This window comes from Engystomops pustulosus, chromosome 8 (genome assembly GCF_040894005.1).
Source record: "Engystomops pustulosus chromosome 8, aEngPut4.maternal, whole genome shotgun sequence".
NCBI classification, from domain to species: Eukaryota; Metazoa; Chordata; class Amphibia; order Anura; family Leptodactylidae; genus Engystomops; species Engystomops pustulosus.
Genome location: NC_092418.1, coordinates 20,162,073 through 20,174,162, shown reverse-complemented (window position 1 = coordinate 20,174,162; position 12,090 = coordinate 20,162,073).

Genomic DNA, 12,090 nt, shown 5'->3' with positions numbered 1-12,090 from the left:
TTCCTGGATATCTGTCTCTGTGTCGCCTATCCTGACCTGTTCCTGGATATCTGTCTCTGTGTCGCCTATCCTGACCTGTTTCTGGATATCTGTCTCTGTACCTGTGCCGCCTATCCCTACCTGTTCCTGGATATCTGTCTCTGTACCTGTGCCACCTATCCCGACCTATTCCTGGATATCTGTCTCTGTACCTGTGCCTCCTATCCTGACCTGTTCCTGGATATCTGTCTCTGTACCTGTGCTATCCTGACCTGTTCCTGGATATCTGTCTCTGTACCTGTGCCATCTATCCTGACCTCTTCCTGGATATCTGTCTTTGTACTTGTGCCACGTGTCGTGACCTGTTCCTGGATATCTGTCTCTGTACCTGTGCCGCCTATGCTGACCTGTTCCTGGATATCTGTCTCTGTACCTGTGCTGCCTATCCTGACCGATTTCTGGATATCTGTCTCTGTACCTGTGCTGCCTATCCTGACCTATTCCTGGATATCTGTCTCTGTACCTGTGCTGCCTATCCTGACCTATTCCTGGATATCTGTCTCTGTACCTGTGCCGCCTATGCTGACCTGTTCCTGGATATCTGTCTCTGTACCTGTGCCCCCTATCCTGATCTGTTCCTGGATATCTGTCTCTGTACCTGTGCTGCCTATCCTGACCTGTTCCTTGATATCTGTCTCTGTACTTGTGCCGCCTATCCTGACCTATTCCTGGATATCTATCTCTGTACCTGTGCTGCCTATCCTGACCTATTCCTGGATATCTGTCTCTGTACCGGTGCCGCCTATCCTGACCTGTTCCTGGATATCTGTCTCTGTACCTGTGCTGTCTATCCTGACCTATTCCTGGATATCTGTCTCTGTACCTGTGCCGCCTATCCTGACCTGTTCCTGGATGTCTGTCTCTGTACCTGTGCGGCCTATCCTGACCTGTTCCTGGAAATGTGTCTCTGTACCTATGCTGCCTATCCTGACCTGTTCCTGGATGTCTGTCTCTGTACCTGTGCGGCCTATCCTGACCTGTTCCTGGATATCTGTCTCTGTACCTGTGCTGCCTATCCTGACCTGTTCCTGGATATCTATCTCTGTACCTGTGTCACCTATCCTGACCTGTTCCTGGATATCTGTCTCTGTACCTGTGCCACCTATCCTGACCTGTTCCTGGATATCTGTCTCTGTACCTGTGCCGCCTCTCCTGACCTGTTCCTGGATATCTGTCTCTGTACCTGTGCCGCCTATCCTGACCTGTTCCTTGATATCTGTCTCTGTACCTGTGCCGCCTATCCTGACCTCTTCCTGGATATTTGTCTCTGTACCTGTGCCGCCTATCCTGACCTGTTCCTCGATATCTGTCTCTGTACCTGTTCTGCCTATCCTGACCTGTTCCTGGATATCTGTCTCTCTACCTGTGCTGCCTATCCTGACCTATTCCTGGATATCTGTCTCTGTACCTGTGCCTCCTATCCTTACCTGTTCCTGGATATCTGTCTCTGTACCTGTGCCGCCCATCCTGACCTGTTCCTGGATATCTGTCTCTGTACCTGTGCCGCCCATCCTGACCTGTTCCTGGATATCTGTCTCTGTACCTTTGCCGCCTATCCTTACCTATTCCTGGATATCTGTCTCTGTACCTGTGCCGCCTATCCTTACCTGTTCCTGGATATCTGTCGCTGTACCTGTGCCGCCTATGCTGACCTGTTCCTGGATATCTGTCTCTGTACCTGTGCCGCCTATCCTGACCTATTCCTGGATATCTGTCTCTGTACCTGAGCCGCCTATGCTGACCTGTTCCTGGATATCTGTCTCTGTACCTGTGCTGCCTATCCTGACCTATTCCTATATATGTGTCTCTGTACCTGTGCCGCCTATCCTTACCTATTCCTGGATATCTGTCTCTGTACCTGTGCCGCCTATCCTGACCTGTTCCTGGATATCTGTCTCTGTACCTGTGCCGCCTATCCTGACCTATTCCTGGATATCTGTCTCTGTACCTGTGTCACCTTTCCTGACCTGTTGCTGGATATCTGTTTCTGTACCTGTGCTGCCTATCCTGACCTGTTCCTGGATATCTATCTCTGTACCTGTGCCACCTATCCTGACCTGTTCCTGGATATCTGTCTCTGTACCTGTGTCACCTGTCCTGACCTGTTCCTGGATATCTGTCTCTGTACCTGTGCCCCCTATCCTGACCTATTCCTGGATATCTGTCTCTGTACCTGTGCCGCCTATCCTGACCTGTTCCTGGATATCTGTCTCTGTGTCGCCTATCCTGACCTGTTTCTGGATATCTGTCTCTGTACCTGTACCTGTGCCGCCTATCCCGACCTGTTCCTGGATATCTGTCTCTGTACCTGTGCCGCCTATCCCGACCTATTCCTGGATATCTGTCTCTGTACCTGTGCCTCCTATCCTGACCTGTTCCTGGATATCTGTCTCTGTACCTGTGCTATCCTGACCTGTTCCTGGATATCTGTCTCTGTACCTGTGCCATCTATCCTGACCTCTTCCTAGATATCTGTCTTTGTACTTGTGCCACGTGTCGTGACCTGTTCCTGGATATCTGTCTCTGTACCTGTGCCCCCTATCCTTACCTGTTCCTGGATATCTGTCTCTGTACCTGTGCTGCCTATCCTGACCGATTTCTGGATATCTGTCTCTGTGCCCCCTATCCTGACCTGTTCCTGGATATCTGTCTCTTTGCCTGTGCTTCCTATCCTGACCTTTTTCTGGATATCTGTCTCTGTACCTGTGCTGCCTATCCTGACCTATTCCTGGATATCTGTCTCTGTACCTGTGCCGCCTATCCTGACCTATTCCTGGATATCTGTCTCTGTACCTGTGCCGCCTATGCTGACCTGTTCCTGGATATCTGTCTCTGTACCTGTGCCCCCTATCCTGATCTGTTCCTGGATATCTGTCTCTGTACCTGTGCTGCCTATCCTGACCTGTTCCTTGATATCTGTCTCTGTACTTGTGCCGCCTATCCTGACCTATTCCTGGATATCTGTCTCTGTACCTGTGCCGCCTATCCTGACCTGTTCCTGGATATCTGTCTCTGTACCTGTGCCGCCTATGCTGACCTGTTCCTGGATATCTGTCTCTGTACCTGTGCCGCCTATCCTGACCTGTTCCTGGATATCTGTCTCTGTACCTGTGCCGCCTATGCTGACCTGTTCCTGGATATCTGTCTCTGTACCTGTGCCGCCTATCCTGACCTGTTCCTGGATATCTGTCTCTGTACCTGTGCCGCCTATCCTGACCTATTCCTGGATATCTGTCTCTGTACCTGTGCTGCCTATCCTGACCTGTTCCTGGATATCTATTTCTGTACCTGTGCCACCTATCCTGACCTATTCCTGGATATCTGTCTCTGTACCTGTGCCACCTGTCCTGACCTGTTCCTGGATATCTGTCTCTGTACCTGTGCCTCCTATCCTGACCTGTTCCTGGATATCTGTCTCTGTACCTGTGCCGCCTATCCTGACCTGTTCCTGGATATCTGTCTCTCTACCTGTGCCGCCCATCCTGACCTGTTCCTGGATATCTGTCTCTGTACCTGTGCCACCTGTCCTGACCTGTTCCTGGATATCTGTCTCTGTACCTGTGTCACCTGTCCTGATCTGTTCCTGGATGTCTGTCTCTGTACCTGTGCCGCCTATCCTGACCTGTTCCTGGATATCTGTCTCTGTACCTGTATCACCTGTCCTGATCTGTTCCTGGATGTCTGTCTCTGTACCTGTGCCACCTATCCTGACCTGTTCCTGGATATCTGTCTCTGTACCTGTGTCACCTGTCCTGATCTGTTCCTGGATGTCTGTCTCTGTACCTGTGCCGCCTATCCTGACCTGTTCCTGGATATCTGTCTCTGTACCTGTGCCGCCTATCCTGACCTATTCCTGGATATCTGTCTCTGTACCTGTGCCACCTATCCTGACCTGTTCCTGGATATCTATCTCTGTACCTGTGCCACCTATCCTGACCTGTTCCTGGATATCTGTCTCTGTACCTGTGCTGCCTATCCTGACCTGTTCCTGGATATCTGTCTCTGTACCTGTGCCGCCTATCCTGACCTGTTCCTGGATATCTATCTCTGTACCTGTGCCACCTATCCTGACCTCTTCCTGGATATCTGTCTCTGTACCTGTGCCGCCTATCCTGACCTGTTCCTGGATATCTATCTCTGTACCTGTGCCACCTATCCTGACCTGTTCCTGGATATCTGTCTCTGTACCTGTGTCACCTGTCCTGATCTGTTCCTGGATATCTGTCTCTGTACCTGTGCCGCCTATCCTGACCTGTTCCTGGATATCTGTCTCTGTACCTGTGCCGCCTATCCTGACCTATTCCTGGATATCTGTCTCTGTACCTGTGCCGCCTATCCTGACCTGTTCCTGGATATCTATCTCTGTACCTGTGCCACCTATCCTGACCTGTTCCTGGATATCTGTCTCTGTACCTGTGCTGCCTATCCTGACCTGTTCCTGGATATCTGTCTCTGTACCTGTGCCGCCTATCCTGACCTGTTCCTGGATATCTATCTCTGTACCTGTGCCACCTATCCTGACCTCTTCCTGGATATCTGTCTCTGTACCTGTGCCGCCTATCCTGACCTGTTCCTGGATATCTATCTCTGTACCTGTGCCACCTATCCTGACCTGTTCCTGGATATCTGTCTCTGTACCTGTGTCACCTGTCCTGATCTGTTCCTGGATATCTGTCTCTGTACCTGTGCCGCCTATCCTGACCTGTTCCTTGATATCTGTCTCTGTACCTGTGCCGCCTATCCTGACCTGTTCCTGGATATCTGTCTCTGTACCTGTGCCACCTATCCTGACCTGTTCCTGGATATCTGTCTCTGTACCTGTGCCGCCTATCCTGACCTGTTCCTGGATATCTATCTCTGTACCTGTGCCACCTATCCTGACCTGTTCCTGGATATCTGTCTCTGTACCTGTGCTGCCTATCCTGACCTGTTCCTGGATATCTGTCTCTGTACCTGTGCCGCCTATCCTGACCTGTTCCTGGATATCTGTCTCTGTACCTGTGCTGCCTATCCTGACATGTTCCTGGATATCTGTCTCTGTACCTGTGCCACCTATCCTGACCTGTTCCTGGATATCTGTCTCTGTACCTGTGCCGCCTATCCTGACCTGTTCCTGGATATCTGTCTCTGTACCTGTGCTATGCTGACCTGTTCCTGGATATCTGTCTCTGTACCTGTGCCACCTGTCCTGACCTGTTCCTTTGTGTCGCATGATGATTAGTGCAAAAACCATGCAAAATCTGACGGAAAACTGGTGCAAAGCCCTTAATGTGCTATTTATTTTAGCCCTCCATACATTAAATTGGAGCTTTACGCCTCCTTCCTGGCACTGTGCACTTGCAGTAAATAATTGCATAAAAAGTACCAAAAAAAAATACGTACACGACAGAAAGCGCTAGGCAGATCATTATCCCGCTGCCGATTCTGCGGACGTTTCCATCCTTTGATGCTTTTATACATTGACCTGAGTGGCTGGCGCTGTCATCGCAGCGGAGGAAGGATCAAGGTGCTGCAGGCGCCCGGCGCAGGATAATAGGAGACACAAGACATCTCCGAGCAGTGGAGACAAACATAGAGCAGAGGGGGAAACGAGGAGAAATCTCCTGTTTTGTGTCCCAGCTAAATGATGCATTTATCTCCCTGAATGGCGCGGCTTCCTTTTTGAGCGTCTCTTGATGAGTTCCTGTTATTACTGTGGTTTTCAGGATCTTGGCCGCCTCGTCATGTTGGCGGCGGGAGACAGGATCCTGAATATCTCTCGTCAGTGTAGATTTCCTTTCTAATCACAGCAGCTGGAGACGGGGGACATGTTTATTGCTGTATTGTTATATGTGGAGGGCACCGCCAAGATGGGGGCTACACGGGGGAGAGCCCAAAATAATCCAATTGTCATCAATAACTGGGAAGTGTCATAGACTCATATATATCGGATGCAGTATTATAGTAGTTATATTCTTGTACATAAGGGGCAGTATTATAGTAGTAATATTCTTGTACATAGGGGGCAGTATTATAGTAGTTATATTCTTGTACATAGGGGGCAGTGTTATAGTAGTTATATCCCTGTACAAAAGGGGCAGTATTATAGTAGTTATATTCTTGTACATAGGGGGCAGTATTATAGTAGTTATATTCTTGTACATAGGGGGCAGTATTATAGTAGTTATATTCCTGTACATAGGGGACAGTATTATAGTAGTTATATTCTTGTACATAGGGGACAGTATTATAGTAGTTATGCAGACAAGGTATGGTAGGGCGGGAGATCCAGCACTTAGGAAGGCATAAGGTTGAGAGAACGCTGTTAAGACATGGTAGAAAACTTTATTCTTCTTCTTTCTTTAAAAAATATACATGGTGAGGAACATGGAATCACAAAAAAAAACAACAAAAAAAACACGAGACAAAAAAGAAAATTAGCAAGGTAACGCGTTTCGGACTATAGCATGTTTAGTCCTTAATCATACCTGACCTGCTTGTGTCCGCTCAGAGTTTAAGTAATGAAAAAGACTCGTATTCATGAGCGGGTTTCCGGCGTGAAAATGACACGCCCGGTAACATGTAAATTGGAAGCTAACTCTAGTACCTGATTGGGTGAAAAAAAGTTTAGACAGTTATGTTAGTTGAAATAGAGTAAATCCTGTTTATAGTTGAGACCTTTGGGGAAACGTGTATCTAAACTCAAAATCCAATACACTATATCGGAAGAAGACTTCAGGGAATACACTACTCCACTCTACGAGTTGTCATGCCCCGCATACTATCAAAAACCTCCCTATTGGGGAATATATCAGAGCCCGCAGAGCATGTACGACAGACACAACATACAAACAAGAATGTTTAAACATCACACATAGACTCAAAATGAGGGGTTATTCCAGAAACTCTTGTAAACGTGCCATCAGAATAGTGAACCGTAAACCACGTTCGATGTATTTACAGTCAAAACCAAAAAATAGAAACACATCAGAACAGTCGAGGCTCACGTTTAGCACGCAATACAATACTCAATTTTCTAACATTGTTCAAATTATCAAAAGACATCTGCCGCTTTTACAGCATGATCCCACTCTCAAAACCATATTATCCAAGGGCATAAATTATGTCTCTACCAGAGCCAAAACCCTTGGTGACATGGTGGTTTCTAATGCTTTCACTAACAATATCTCCAAAAGCTCATGGTTACAGATTAAAGGTTGCTACAGATGCGGTGGCTCCCGATGTAATATATGTAAATTTATCAACAAAACTGCCACTTTTTCTTCCACTAGTACCAACATAACGTACAACATTAGAACTTACCTGAATTGTGACCCATGTGGTATATCTCATTCAGTGTTCCAAATGCTCCTTACAATACGTGGGCTGCACAGTAAGGAAACTAAAGGATCGCATCAGTGAACATATCACCGGTGCTAATCCACACACGGTCTCCAGTACCCGAAATTTATCGGGCATCTCCAAACATTTTAAGGAGAAACATTCAGGATCAATGAGTGGGATGTCAGTCACTGCTATAGAGCAAGTCACACGCCCAAGTAGAGGCGGAGACTGGAAAAAAATGTTATTATCCCGAGAAGTGTATTGGATTTTGAGTTTAGATACACGTTTCCCCAAAGGTCTCAACTATAAACAGGATTTACTCTATTTCTACTAACATAACTGTCTAAACTTTTTTTCACCCAATCAGGTACTAGAGTTAGCTTCCAATTTACATGTTACCGGGCGTGTCATTTTCACGCCGGAAACCCGCTCGTGAATACGAGTCTTTTTCATTACTTAAACTCTGAGCGGACACAAGCAGGTCAGGTATGATTAAGGACTAAACATGCTATAGTCCGAAACGCGTTACCTTGCTAATTTTCTTTTTTGTCTCGTGTTTTTTTGTTGTTTTTTTTTTTTTTTGTGATTCCATGTTCCTCACCATGTATATTTTTTAAAGAAAGAAGAAGAATAAAGTTTTCTACCATGTCTTAACAGCGTTCTCTCAACCTTATGCCTTCCTAAGTGCTGGATCTCCCGCCCTACCATACCTTGTCTGCATAACTACTATTGTATTATACTGGATTCCCGGACCAGTTACAGGGACTTTCCGTGCACCCAGCCCAAATCTCACATCAGGATTACTGCAGTCTTCAGAGGGGTGAGCTGTTACCGAAAATATATTTTTTCTGTTGCTTGCACATTATAGTAGTTATATTTCTGTACATAGGGGCCAGTATTATAGTAGTTATATTCCTGTACATAGGGGGCAGTATTATAGTAGTTATATTCTTGTACATAGGGGGCAGTATTATAGTAGTTATATTCTTGTACATAGGGGGCAGTATTATAGTAGTTATATTTCTGTACATAGGGGCCAGTATTATAGTAGTTATATTCCTGTACATAGGGGGCAGTATTATAGTAGTTATATTCCTGTACATAGGGGGAGTATTATAGTAGTTATATTCCTGTACATAGGGGGCAGTATTATAATAGTTATATACTTGTACATAGGGGGCAGTATTATAGTAGTTATATTCTTGTACATAGGGGGTAGTATTATAGTAGTTATATTCTTGTACATAGGGGGCAGTATTATAGTAGTTATATTCTTGTACATAGGGGGCAGTATTATAGTAGTTATATACTTGTACATAGGGGGCAGTATTATAGTAGTTATATTCCTGTACATAGGGGGCAGTATTATAGTAGTTATATTCTTGTACATAGGGGGCAGTATTATAATAGTTATATACTTGTACATAGGGGGCAGTGTTATAGTAGTTATATTCTTGTACACAGAGGGCAGTATTATAGTAGTTATATTCTTGTATATAGGGGGCAGTATTATAGTAGTTATATTCCTGTACATAGGGGGCAGTATTATAGTAGTTATATTCCTGTACATAGGGGGCAGTATTATAGTAGTTATATTCTTGTACATAGGGGGCTGTATTATAGTAGTTATATTCTTGTACATAGGGGGCAGTATTATAGTAGTTATATTCTTGTACATAGGGGCCAGTATTATAGTAGTTATATTCCTGTACATAGGGGGCAGTATTATAGTAGTTATATTCTTGTACATAGGGGGCAGTATTATAGTAGTTATATTCTTGTACATAGGTGGCAGTATTATAGTAGTTATATTCCTGTACATAGGGGGCAGTATTATAGTAGTTATATTCTTGTACATAGGGGGCAGTATTATAGTAGTTATATTCTTGTACACAGGGGGCAGTATTATAGTAGTTATATTCTTGTACATAGGGGGCAGTATTAAAGTAGTTATATTCCTGTACATAGGGGGCAGTATTATAGTTGTTATATTCTTGTACATAGGGGGCAGTATTATAGTAGTTATATTCTTGTACACAGAGGGCAGTATTATAGTAGTTATATTCTTGTATATAGGGGGCAGTATTATAGTAGTTATATTCCTGTACATAGGGGGCAGTATTATAGTAGTTATATTCCTGTACATAGGGGGCAGTATTATAGTAGTTATATTCTTGTACATAGGGGGCTGTATTATAGTAGTTATATTCTTGTACATAGGGGGCAGTATTATAGTAGTTATATTCCTGTACATAGGGGACAGTATTATAGTAGTTATATTCTTGTACATAGGTGGCAGTATTATAGTAGTTTTATTCTTGTACACAGGGGGCAGTATTATAGTAGCTATATTCTTGTACATAGGGGGCAGTATTATAGTAGTTATATTCCTGTACATAGGGGGCAGTATTATAGTAGTTATATTCCTGTACATAGAGGGCAGTATTATAGTAGTTATATTCTTGTACATAGAGGGCAGTATTATAGTAGTTATATTCTTGTACATAGGGGGCAGTATTATAGTAGTTATATTCCTGTACATAGGGGGCAGTATTATAGTAGTTATATTCTTGTACATAGGGGGCAGTATTATAGTAGTTATATTCTTGTACACAGGGGGCAGTATTATAGTAGTTATATTCTTGTACATACGGGCAGGATTATAGTAGTTATATTCCTGTACATAGGGGGCAGTATTATAGTAGTTATATTCCTGTACATAGGGGGCAGTATTATAGTAGTTATATTCTTGTACAAAGGGGGCAGTATTATAGTAGTTATATTCTTTTACATAGGGGGCAGTATTATAGTAGTTATATTGCTGTACATAGGGGGCAGTATTATAGTAGTTATATTCTTGTACATAGGGGGCAGTATTATAGTAGTTATATTCTTGTACATAGGGGGCAGTATTATAGTAGTTATATTTCTGTACATAGGGGCCAGTATTATAGTAGTTATATTCCTGTACATAGGGGGCAGTATTATAGTAGTTATATTCCTGTACATAGGGGGAGTATTATAGTAGTTATATTCCTGTACATAGGGGGCAGTATTATAATAGTTATATACTTGTACATAGGGGGCAGTATTATAGTAGTTATATTCTTGTACATAGGGGGCAGTATTATAGTAGTTATATTCTTGTACATAGGGGGCAGTATTATAGTAGTTATATTCTTGTACATAGGGGGCAGTATTATAGTAGTTATATACTTGTACATAGGGGGCAGTATTATAGTAGTTATATTCCTGTACATAGGGGGCAGTATTATAGTAGTTATATTCTTGTACATAGGGGGCAGTATTATAATAGTTATATACTTGTACATAGGGGGCAGTGTTATAGTAGTTATATTCTTGTACACAGAGGGCAGTATTATAGTAGTTATATTCTTGTATATAGGGGGCAGTATTATAGTAGTTATATTCCTGTACATAGGGGGCAGTATTATAGTAGTTATATTCCTGTACATAGGGGGCAGTATTATAGTAGTTATATTCTTGTACATAGGGGGCTGTATTATAGTAGTTATATTCTTGTACATAGGGGGCAGTATTATAGTAGTTATATTCTTGTACATAGGGGCCAGTATTATAGTAGTTATATTCCTGTACATAGGGGGCAGTATTATAGTAGTTATATTCTTGTACATAGGGGGCAGTATTATAGTAGTTATATTCTTGTACATAGGTGGCAGTATTATAGTAGTTATATTCCTGTACATAGGGGGCAGTATTATAGTAGTTATATTCTTGTACATAGGGGGCAGTATTATAGTAGTTATATTCTTGTACACAGGGGGCAGTATTATAGTAGTTATATTCTTGTACATAGGGGGCAGTATTAAAGTAGTTATATTCCTGTACATAGGGGGCAGTATTATAGTAGTTATATTCTTGTACATAGGGGGCAGTATTATAGTAGTTATATTCTTGTACACAGAGGGCAGTATTATAGTAGTTATATTCTTGTATATAGGGGGCAGTATTATAGTAGTTATATTCCTGTACATAGGGGGCAGTATTATAGTAGTTATATTCCTGTACATAGGGGGCAGTATTATAGTAGTTATATTCTTGTACATAGGGGGCTGTATTATAGTAGTTATATTCTTGTACATAGGGGGCAGTATTATAGTAGTTATATTCCTGTACATAGGGGACAGTATTATAGTAGTTATATTCTTGTACATAGGGGGCAGTATTATAGTAGTTTTATTCTTGTACACAGGGGGCAGTATTATAGTAGCTATATTCTTGTACATAGGGGGCAGTATTATAGTAGTTATATTCCTGTACATAGGGGGCAGTATTATAGTAGTTATATTCCTGTACATAGAGGGCAGTATTATAGTAGTTATATTCTTGTACATAGAGGGCAGTATTATAGTAGTTATATTCTTGTACATAGGGGGCAGTATTATAGTAGTTATATTCCTGTACATAGGGGGCAGTATTATAGTAGTTATATTCTTGTACATAGGGGGCAGTATTATAGTAGTTATATTCTTGTACACAGGGGGCAGTATTATAGTAGTTATATTCTTGTACATACGGGCAGGATTATAGTAGTTATATTCCTGTACATAGGGGGCAGTATTATAGTAGTTATATTCCTGTACATAGGGGGCAGTATTATAGTAGTTATATTCTTGTACAAAGGGGGCAGTATTATAGTAGTTATATTCTTTTACATAGGGGGCAGTATTATAGTAGTTATATTGC